Source organism: Peromyscus leucopus, chromosome 23, assembly GCF_004664715.2.
Source record: "Peromyscus leucopus breed LL Stock chromosome 23, UCI_PerLeu_2.1, whole genome shotgun sequence".
NCBI lineage: Eukaryota > Metazoa > Chordata > Mammalia > Rodentia > Cricetidae > Peromyscus > Peromyscus leucopus.
The window spans coordinates 37842026-37852748 of NC_051082.1; the positions used below are offsets into that span (position 1 = coordinate 37842026).

General features: G+C 50.2%; 1 protein-coding gene across 1 annotated transcript in view; it reads right to left on the reverse strand.

The window, feature by feature from the left end:
• Slc29a4 (solute carrier family 29 member 4) overlaps positions 1-8764 on the reverse strand; it is a 32272-nt gene extending 23508 nt beyond the window's left edge. The window contains exon 1 of the mRNA XM_028887404.2: positions 8639-8764. The gene's annotated coding sequence lies outside the window, so the exon portion shown is untranslated. The remainder of the gene's footprint in view (positions 1-8638) is intronic.
• Between the last annotated feature and the right edge of the window lie 1959 nt (positions 8765-10723).

The following is a 10723-nucleotide window of genomic DNA, read 5'->3' on the forward strand; positions in this document are numbered from 1 at the left end:
TACACCCCTATTTTTCCCCACCCTTTGTCCTCCCCCACTCCCTTGATTCCTGCCTGGCTCCACCTTCCTACTTCATTTGCCTAGTCCCACCCTCGTCATTCACACATGTTCCACTCCTTCCTCTGGGCCCACTTTGTCACACCTACCTGGTCTCACCTTCAGGCTTTATATATGACCTGTCCCCCAAACCTGGTAGCTCTGCTCCATCACTTCCCATAAGCCCCGCCCCTCGTGAACCCTCCCACAGCCTTCGCACGTGCTCTGCCTCTCTGCCCCGCCTCCCTTCCCCTCCCATGATGTGCTGTCCCCCACCAGCACACACACACAGAGAGCATGGGCCCATCATTATCCTGTGCCACGGCTTTCAGCGGAAGTGCTGTCCTCTACCCACTCACACCCCACTTGGCTCTGCCTGGCTTCCTTCTTTACACCCCCATATCTGACAGCTTAGCACAAAGGGTAGGCTTGGTGTCCTAGCTGGCCTTCTTCACTGCCCAACCCCTCCAACCTTCGTGCCTGGGCTTAGTCTCCTGGAGCTTAAGCTTGCTGTTTGTGATGTAGACCTGGGGCCTGCTCGGATTGCTGCAAAAGGGTCTGTTCTGACCCTGGCCCTGGCCCTGTGCCCTCTGGGGGCCAGTAAAGATGAGGCCAGGAATTCGTGGGGACAGTGTCCTAAGTCCTTACACCCTGTGACCTGTCTGTGGGGACTGGGGGGCTGTCAGGACCAAGGCACAGAGAGATGTCCTTGCTGCATGCTCTCCCCTTGCCTGCATCCCCACTTCATTCTGGAAGTCTGTTTGGTTCAGCCCGCGGCTGGGGTCTTTCTTGTCATCTTGCCAGCCTCCCTCAAAGAGTTCTTGGGGGTGTTTTGTTGTTTGTTTGTTTGGTAGCCTTCCTTTCTGTAGTCCAGGTTGGATCCTTGTGCAGGGATGTCAGGAGTGCCTCACCAGACCTGGCTCAATGGAGTGTCATACGTACACTCAAGGACAGCATGTGTCCCCATGGCCTGTTAGAGGTTATGGTGAATTATAATAGTCTCAGTGTGAAAGACCCCAAGGCGTCACACAGTCTAAAGCTTTGGCAGTATGGATACAGCTCAACTATGGCACATGTCTGTTATCCCAGCACTTGGGAGGTGGTGACAGGAGGGTCAGAAGTTCAAGGGCCAGCCTGGGCTACATGAAGTCCTACCCCACCCTATTCCCCAATTAAAACTTTGTGAAGGCATCCTGGAGTACAGGAAGCCACTCTTATTGTCCTGGGTATGGGAAACTTTCAAGCAGTGTTCTCTCCACAAAAAGAAGGGCTAGTGACAGACAGGTATCATGTTCCATCAAATCCCCAAGATGCGACAAGACAGAGTGATGGAGTGGGCTGCAGCACATGACTCTGGGGAAGGAGACAAGCAGCTGTCTAGGTGGCTAGCAAAGAGCACTCTGGGAAAATGGCATTTGAGTTGAGGTACTTGAGTGACTGATGGAAAGGGCCCTAGGGTAATGTGTTGGGGAGGTTAGTGGCCAGGGTGTTTCAGGCAAGAAGAATAGCAAGAACACAGTGCAGAGGATGAGAGAGCTTATTACTCTCAAGTTAGGAGGAGAGGAGCTGGGTGTGGTGCAGTCCCAGCACTTGGGAGGCTGAGGCTGAGACAAGATTACCATGAATCCCAGGCCAGCCTGAGCGACAGAAACCTTGCCCTTACCCCTACTCCATAAAGGCAATATATAGGGAACTGAAGGAGGGAAAGGAGGGGAAGTGAAGAGGGGAGGGCAAGAGAGAGGGAGGAAAAATGAGGGGAGGTGGGGTCAGGAACTGAAATCAGACAAGGCCAGGAAGCAGTTGGAGCTTGGGGAGACATTTTGTCATTGGAGGGGATGAGAACAGATCCAGACTTTGACATCCTGTCTTCCTGAGAGAATGAATCAGGAGGATCAAAAGTTAAGGCTAGCCTGGTTGAAGAGTGAGCTGGAAGATAACCTAAGCAACTTAGTGGGAATCTGTCTTAAAATGAAAGGTAAGAAGAGGGCTGAGTGTGTGACTCAGTGGTAGAGCACCTGCCTAGAATCCCCCAGTGAGGGGCTGGGGTGTGGCTCAGTGGTAGAGCCCTGCCTAGAATCCCCCAGTGAGGGGCTGGGGTGTAGCTCAGTGGTAGAGCCCCTGCCTAGAATCCCCCAGTGAGGGGCTGGGGTGTGGCTCTGTGGAAGAGCCCCTGCCTAGAATCCCCCAGTGAGGGACTGGGGTGTGGCTCAGGGGTAGAGCACCTGCCTAGAATCCCCCAGTGAGGGACTGGGGTGTGGCTCTGTGGAAGAGCACCTGCTTAACATAAGGGTCTAAGTACCATCCCTAGTAGTACAAATTAAAGAAGTAAATAAATAGTTCCCTTGCTGGTTCAAGTGTCAATTGAAATAACTCTTCTGGAAAGTACATTGGCCTAAAAACCATGCCTACCCTTTGGTCCAGAAAATCTAATGCAAGGAATTAGTTCTAAATATAGAAAGGCTTTGCATCCTAAGATGCTAGTGGCAATAGCAAGCACCGCGGGTGGCGACGTAGCTGAAGAAGGTGCAGACGTCATGTGCCTCCCAGCAGGAAACAATGTGAATGCTGTATTGAAAAACCCAAGAAAATCAGTGGAATCATGCGTGAGCCCTACAGAGAACTCTTAAGTCACTGAGATATGTAGATGGTTAGAAAGGATTTAGAATAACACGGGAAGCAAGCAGTGTGAGAGTGTTAAGCGACACAGAAATAGGGAGTGGGGTGGAATCCAAAAGATAACTTCCACTCTCTCGGTATAGAAAAACCAGAGGAGTCGGGTAAAATGGCTTTCTGGGAAACGATAAATGAGCAGAAATCTGCCATCAGAAGAGAAAGGAACTCGGGCGTTGGGGAGAGGCAAAGTCAGCAAAGTACTTGTTGTATAAGCATGAGGGCCAGAGTTAAAGTCCCCGGAGACCACATAAAAACTGTCGACATGTGCCTGCAATACCAGCGCTGGGGAGGCAAAGACAAGAGCCCTGGGCTCTTTCTTCAGCCACTCCAGCCAAATCATCTAGCTCCAGGTTCAGTGAGAGACTGTCTCAGCAAATACGCTGGGGTCAACAAGATGGTTCCGCAGCGCGCGCGCGCGCACACACACACACACACACACACACACACACACACACACACACCAAAAGCACGCCACTTATGTAGAACAAGGCCTGGAGTGGAGAGAGGAGTAATATAAAGGATTCTTGTTTCTCTACTCTCACACACTGGACATTAATGGCTTCAAATAATAATAATAATAATAATAATAATAATAAAATTATTAAATTTATTGTTAAATCCTATGAGAGTTTTAAAGACGATGGAACCCCAATGATATGTAAAAGCAAAAGGAGAAAGAGAGAGAGAGAGAGAGAGATATTCTTCAACCCAATGAAGATTACCCCAAGAAAATAAGAGCCATTTCATCTTTGAATAGTAGCAAAAAAAAAAAAAAAGTCTAAACATAGCTACAAGAATTTAGGAAATTTCAGAAAATAGGAATATGCTACATTGCAAATGACAGAGTGGTCCCTCTAAGGAGTGTTGTTTACTTTTTAAAAATCTTACCCTTATGTTTCGTCTGCATATGTATATGCACATCAGTGTGTTCCCACTGCCTGAGGAGGCCAGAAGAAGGCATCAGGTCCAGGCCCCCTGAAACTGGAATTACAGCTGTGACTCACCATATGGGTGTCGAGGGTGGAATTCAGGGTCCTCTGCAAGAACAAGTGCTCTTAACCGCTGAGCCATCTTGCCAGCCACAAGATTTTATTTTTATTTTTAGATGTGTGTGTATGTGTGTGTGCGCGCACGCGTGCGTGCGTGTGCACGTGCACATGCATACACACACTGAAGATAGAACTCATGGCTTCACATATGCTAGGCAAGTGCTCTACCACTGAGCCACACTCCCAGTAATTCATCACTCACCTACTGGAAGAGGCAAAAATCATATGATTATCTATTTAGTTGCTAAAAAGAAAAGAAAAAAAACTTTGATTAAATGTAATATGGCTGGCGATGTAATTAAGTTGGTTGAATAGTTGCTTAGCATGTGTGAAGCCATGAGTTCAATCCCTGGAGCTTCACCAAATGGGGCACAATGGGGTGCACCTGCAGTTCTAACATTTGGGAGGTAAAAAGCAGGAGGACAGAGGGCTAAAGTTATCCTTGGCTACATAGCAGCTTTGAGGCCAGCCTGAGCTACATGAGACTTTGTCTTCTACTCAAAAAATAAAATAAAAAAAGAAACACACAGGTTCTATGCAAAACACAGCATGATTTCACAAGCCACCTTGAGTTCTGGTACCAGAAGGGTTTTATATAGAATCCCTTGCAGATACCAAGGGACAACTGTACATTTTATTCATAGTAGTAAACTGGAGACAGGCCATGTGTTACGAATGGGAGATGGATCAAAGCCTGCAGCAGGGCCCACACACGGAGCCCACTCAGAATGTAAAGTTAAGAATTCCTCGTGCGCTGCACCTGTGTGCGCCTCGGATGCATTACTGGAGCTAACAGACAGACACAAGGGAACACATCGTGTGGCCCCATTTCTGTGAATTCCTAGAACAGACTAGAGGACTCTAAGGGAATCAGGTGTTAGCTACCCTCTGAGCGGGAAGGTGGGGCTGTGTCCTGGGAACGCGTGTCTTGCACATTGTAAGCATTTATCAAAATGTGCAGCAAAAGTGTTGGTCCTGCCTGGTGGTGTGCACTTGTCATTCTGGCACCCCAGAGTCGGAGGCAGGAGGATGAAGAGTTCAAGGTCATCCTTGGTTACACAGGGCGTTTGAGACCAGCCTGGGCTACGTGAGACCCATCAACAAAACAAAACATAAACAAACAGGTGTTTGGAGAAATGACTCAGTAGATATGAGCATTTGCATGAAGATCTGTTAAAAGCCAAGCACTCCTGTAACCCCAGCCCCATGGAGGTGGTGATGGAGACGGGGATGGCTGGGGCTTGCTGGCTGCCCTGCCTAGCTGTTGGCTAAGTGCAAGACTCTGTCTCAAGGGAGTAAGATAGAGAGTGATAGAGCAGGACTAGGTGATGCCCTCCTACGGCCTCCACACACATGTGCACACACCTGCACTCACATGTACATATGACACATGCAAACGACACTGTGACAGTGCACACCTATAACCCCAGCACTTAGGAGATGTAGGCAGGCTGTTCAGAAGTTAAAGGCCATGGCCCATGGCCAGAAAGAGTCAGCCTGGGTTACACCACACACACACACACACACACACACACACACACACACACACACACACACACGCACACACACATGCACACACACGCACACATTCAGGTTCTCCATCGCTCCCTCCTCTCTTCTTTCCTTTTTAAATTTCTCCTTCCATTATGTGGGTTCTGGGATTGAGCTGGGGGCACCAGGCTTGCCGACAAGCCTTTACCCACTGAGCCAACCCACCACTCGCTCAGCTAATAGTTTATTATGAAAACTTTGAAAACTTCGAACATAAGCAAAAGCGAAACGAGTTGCGATGGGTGCTCACAGCCTGTTCTGTTTCTTTTCTCAGCTGTCGCCCCACCTCCCCGTTCCACAGCCAGCCTCTGGCCCAGCTTACGTTTAATACCTTTCAAAGGTTCATGCCTGTCACCCCTGCACTTCAGGGGCTGAGGCAGGAAGATTGCAAGTTCAAAGTTAACCTTGGCTAAATGTTGAAACTGTCAAAAGAAAAAAATGAGGGAAGAAAGGAAAGAAGAAAGGAGGAGAGAGCAATTGTAGATGTGGGGGTGAGGATGCTGTACCTGCAAGTTGTCTTTTGACCTCCACAAATGTGCCCTCCCCACAACAAGCAAATGCAAATTTTAAAAGTTAAAAAGAGAGAAAGAGTCCAAGGGTGTCCCCTATCGCACCTCAGAGCTCTTTCAGGTCTGTCCTTTGCCATCTGTTTTCTGCTGACATAAACCTAATTTATTCCCAACTTATTAGCTTAAAGCCATTAGGATCTTTCCCATCAACTCACAAGCAGCCAGAAGCCTGTGTAGGAGGCCTGCTCAGGACATGGGGAGGGAGAGAGGGAGGGCCATTGCCATGGTCACAGCGAGTCAGTGTGGGTGTGGCCTTCATATTGACACCTGCTCTTGTTCAGGGACCGGGGTGCCCGGGGAGCCCTTTCACAGATGACAGCTGGTAGAAGAGGAAGCCTGGGCTCCACTTGGGGGGTCGTGGGTGTTATAATCAGTTACAGTGACACATCCCTGTGACACATTAACTACACTTATCCTCACAGTAACCCAAAAACTTGGGATTTCTGGAATCCTTTTGGGTGGACCAAGTTCAAGGCATCAAACCTGACCTCGGGCAGGGTGTCCCCAGCAGATTTGCCTAGGGACCTGCCCAAGCTGCTGGCTGAAATCTGAGGATCAACTCCTGGGTGGCTTGTCCTACAATACAGCACCATGGACAGATTCCTAAGGCCTCCTGGGCAGAAACCAGAGCTTCAGGTAGCTCAGCAGTAAAATGCCCACCTAGACTCCCCAAGGGAGGGGCTGGAGACGTGGCTCAAAAGCAAAGGTTTACTTAGTGTGCAAGAGGCTGTGGGTTCATTCCCCAGCCCAGCAAAAAATAATAAAGGCATAATGCTTGCCTAATTTACATAAAGCTCCAGGTTTATTCCCAACACTGGGGCAGAGGGGATAGGGCATTAAAAATCAGTATTTCTAGGGCTGGATAGAGAGCACAGTGGTTAGAACACTGGCTACTCTTTCCAGAGGACCCAGATTCGATTCCCAGCATCCACATGGTAGGTAGCTCACAACCAGCTATAACTCAAGTCCCAGGGCATTCAAGGGCACCAGGTACATGCATGTGTACAAACATACATGCAGCCAAAACACACATGTACATAAAATTTTTTAAAAATCAGCTTTCCTGTGCAGTTTATTCAGATTTGGTTTTTGAAGCACTTGTGTCATAGGCTGTAAGGACACTGTGAAATTCCACGGCACTGTGTATACATTTATCAGGGTGTGTTAGTACATCCTTGTAATTTCAGCACCTGGGGAGGTGGAGACAGGAGAATCAGGAATTTGGGTACAGTTTGGGCTATACAGTGAGTTCTGGGCTAGCCCTGTCTCAAAAAGAGCAAAGAAATAAAGACAACAAGAAATAAAAATAAAACAAAGAAATGGGAAGAAAAAGAATTTTTAAAATAAAAACAAAGAAAGGGAGGAATGAAGGAAGGAAAGAGAGAAGGAAGGAAGCAACAGAGGCAGGGACTGTCCTGGCAGGGCGAGGATGTGCTGCCTGCCACACACTGCGGGGCTCCGGTGCGGGGATGGGGGTGGGGGTGGGCGGTGGGGCGGGTGGGTTTGCGGGCAAGTGCATCCTTTGCTGGGATCTGCATCTTGCCATTGGGAGGCTATCTATCACAGAGGGCGGTCCAGCTTCTTGTCCAAGTCACACAGTGCAGCAGGACAAATGTCCATCCCTCCCCAGCCCCCAAAATCTGTCCTTCCAATGCTCCCCCGAACCCCACCCCCAGACTGCTAGGTCCCCTGGCATCAGGCATTTAATGGGACTGAGCCTCCCGGACCTGGACTGGGGAGCAAGGACTGCGGGTACTGCTGGAGGCTGGCTTGGGATCCAGGAGCTGCCTGGCCCAGCTCCAAGGGCTTTTTAGCTGGAAATACCTCTTCATTACCGGCTGCTGTGGTGTGGCTGGCAGGAGGGATGGGGTGGAACACCTCAGGGACACCTAGCCTTGTTGCTGCCCCAGGGGTGCTGACTGCATCCCTTCCTGCTGGCTGTCTTCGGTACTCCTTTGAACTCCGGCTTTCAGGGACCCGTGGGCAATTCCCCACCCCCCATCACCCCATCCCCGCCCTGCACCAGCCTATCCTTCAAAGCCTAGCTCCCCTGTCCTATGATTTCTTTTTTTCCCTTATCTCTCCTCTTTCTTCTTCCTTCTCCTCCCTCCCTCCCTCCCTCTTCCCTTCCTTCCTTGGTACATAGCCCAGACTGCTCTTGAATTTCTGATTCTCCTGCCTCCCCCTCAGTGCTGGAATTCCAGGCATGCCCCACTGTGTCCATCCTGTAGGCTTTTTGTCCGTGTTATTCACAAAGATTCCCCCTCCTGGAGAAGCCTCCCCGCCCCACAGAGAGAGCCTTCTCATCTTCACGCTTGTGCTCCTTCATCTCTAAGTTCCAGCGTCTCTCCTCCTCCAGGAAGCCTCCTGTGTCTTCCCTTTGCCACCAGGATGAGGCCCAGAGAGGGGAAGACATTTACCCAAGGTCACACAGCAGAGGAAATAAGAAGAATGAGCAGAAAAAAAGGCTTGGGGGAAAGAGGGTGAAGTGAGACGCCCTGAAATGAACCCCCAGGTGAAGGAAGGAAAGAGCACCAGATTCTCTACAGACTCATCCACTTCCTAGAAGACTCACAGTGTGTCCATTTCACAGTCAAGAAAACTGATGCCAGAGAGCGACAGCCAGACCCCACGGGAGTGGCTGAGGCAAGACTGATCCCAAGCCTGCCTCGCCTGGCCTGTGCTGCACTCTCTCATGACTCACCGCTGGTCCAGGGCTCCTGGCCCTGTCTGGGACCCCCTGGGCGGGGGTTCACTTACCTGAGTCCACCTGTGCCCCCTCCAAGGCTTCTCCTCGTGGTGTCGGGCTCTGTGAGCCACGCACACGCCGCTTGGGAAAGCTTTTCTACTCTCTATTTACAAGAGCGGGCTGCTGAGCGAGTGAGCCAGGGAAAATGTTTGGCTTCCGTGGGTGGGAGCTGGGGCCATCTGTTCCCAGGCGCTGAGAAAACACCGTAACTACAGCCACATGCCCAGCAGAGCCTTGCAGTGTGGGCCCCTGGCACCCACAGGCTGTGCGTCCTAAGGCGGGGCACTGCCCTTCCGTGGGCCTCAGTTTCTGAGTCTATTAAAACCAAGGGGCTCGTCAGCTCTGTGACTCCAGGATACTCTCCCTGGCTCCCTGTTGCTCTGTGCTTACATCCTTTTGGTACATCCTACCCTGTGACACCAAGTGCCCCCAGTGTGGAGAAGGCTGCTGACATCGTTGACAGGACCCTGGACTATCTAGGACCAGCTTTTAGACTTTTATGACCAGTGCCCTCATTTGTTCCCAGGCTGAAAATAGCTTTATTGTTTCCTCTGAAAATAGAGAGAACCATTTTCCAATCCAAAAATTTATGATGTAGGAGGGTAAATGGAGAGAGATAGTCCCTTCTGTCAGGAGACACATCTGTCGAGGACAGTGACTTTCCAGATGACTCTCTAAATGCTCGCCGTGTCTGGGGTCCAGAATGAAGGAGATTGGATTAGATATTTTGAGATCCACATGGGTTGGAGTACATAGCTCAGAGATAGAGCACCTGCCTAGAATCCCCAGTGAGGGGCTGGGGTGTGGCTCAGTGGTAGAGCACCTGTCTAGAATCCCCCAGTGAGGGGCTGGGGTGTGGCTCAGTGGTAGAGCCCCTGCCTAGAATCCCCCAGTGAGGGGCTGGGGTGTGGCTCAGTGGTGGAGCCCCTGCCTAGAATCCCCCAGTGAGGGGCTGGGGTGTGGCTCAGTGGTAGAGCCCCTGCCTAGAATCCCCCAGTGAGGGGCTGGGGTGTGGCTCTGTGGCAGAGCACCTGCCTAGAATTAACCAATGAAGGTTTGAGGTGGATCAGTCAGCAGCAGACTTTTTTTTCCCTACCATGGACAAAACCAGAGGTTTGATTCCTAGCACCATAGAGAGAGAAGGGCAGCAGAGAGACAGATAGACAGAGGCATGCATACAAACAGACAGGAGAGAAAGACAGGGAGCTACCTGCCCTCCCTCTCCCTGGAACCTTCAGTTCCCTACCAGGTCCTCTGGAGACTGTAGCTCCAAGGGTGTGGCTCCTTGAGGCCCTAGTCCTCCACACCTTCTCCTTTCTCTCACACTCCAGAGAAGAAGAAGGTGACAAGTGTAGATCTGGTTCTGCTCCTCGCTGTGTGACCCAAGACAAGTGCTTTAGACTCACCTAGAATTGGCTGTGTCACCTATACATCAGGATGACAACAGGAGCCACGTCACAGTAGTGATGGGGTCACATTAGTTGACACGTGACAATTATTGACCCTAGGTGGTCAGTAGCATGAACAGATGTCCTGGGCACTGTGTTACTGGGTGTAAAACTGTTGTATGAGGAGGGCACTTGCCTGAGAATGAGGCCTGTGCCCAGTGGGCGGGTAGAGCTTCTTGGTGAGGCTGGATTCTGCCTCCTATGGTGGATGTGGATACCTGTCCTGGCCAAATTCTATTTAGGAATGCTAACTAGAGCTGTAACGCCCATCTCTGGATTTCATTTTTCAGTAAAAATTTCAAGAGGACTGTTAAAACTCCAACATAACTAAAAATTAAACTGAATAAACTCATGGGAGTAACCCACACTCTGACTCATCACTGAGCATTTTACTATTATCAGCATAGAAAGGTTATTTCTACACGCTTTTAGGGCAGAGCCACGGGGTCTCTTTCCAGCACCACAGTCCATGCCACATGATGTGGTTACCTTCGGGTCAGCCATGGTATGCTATTTACACCATAGGAATTAACCAGCACTTGGGCTGGCAAGATGGCTCAGTGGGTAAGGGAGCTTGCTGCCAAGTCTAACAAACTGAGTTCAATCTCGGGGACCCACATGAAAGAAAGAAACAACTTCAAGTTGTGC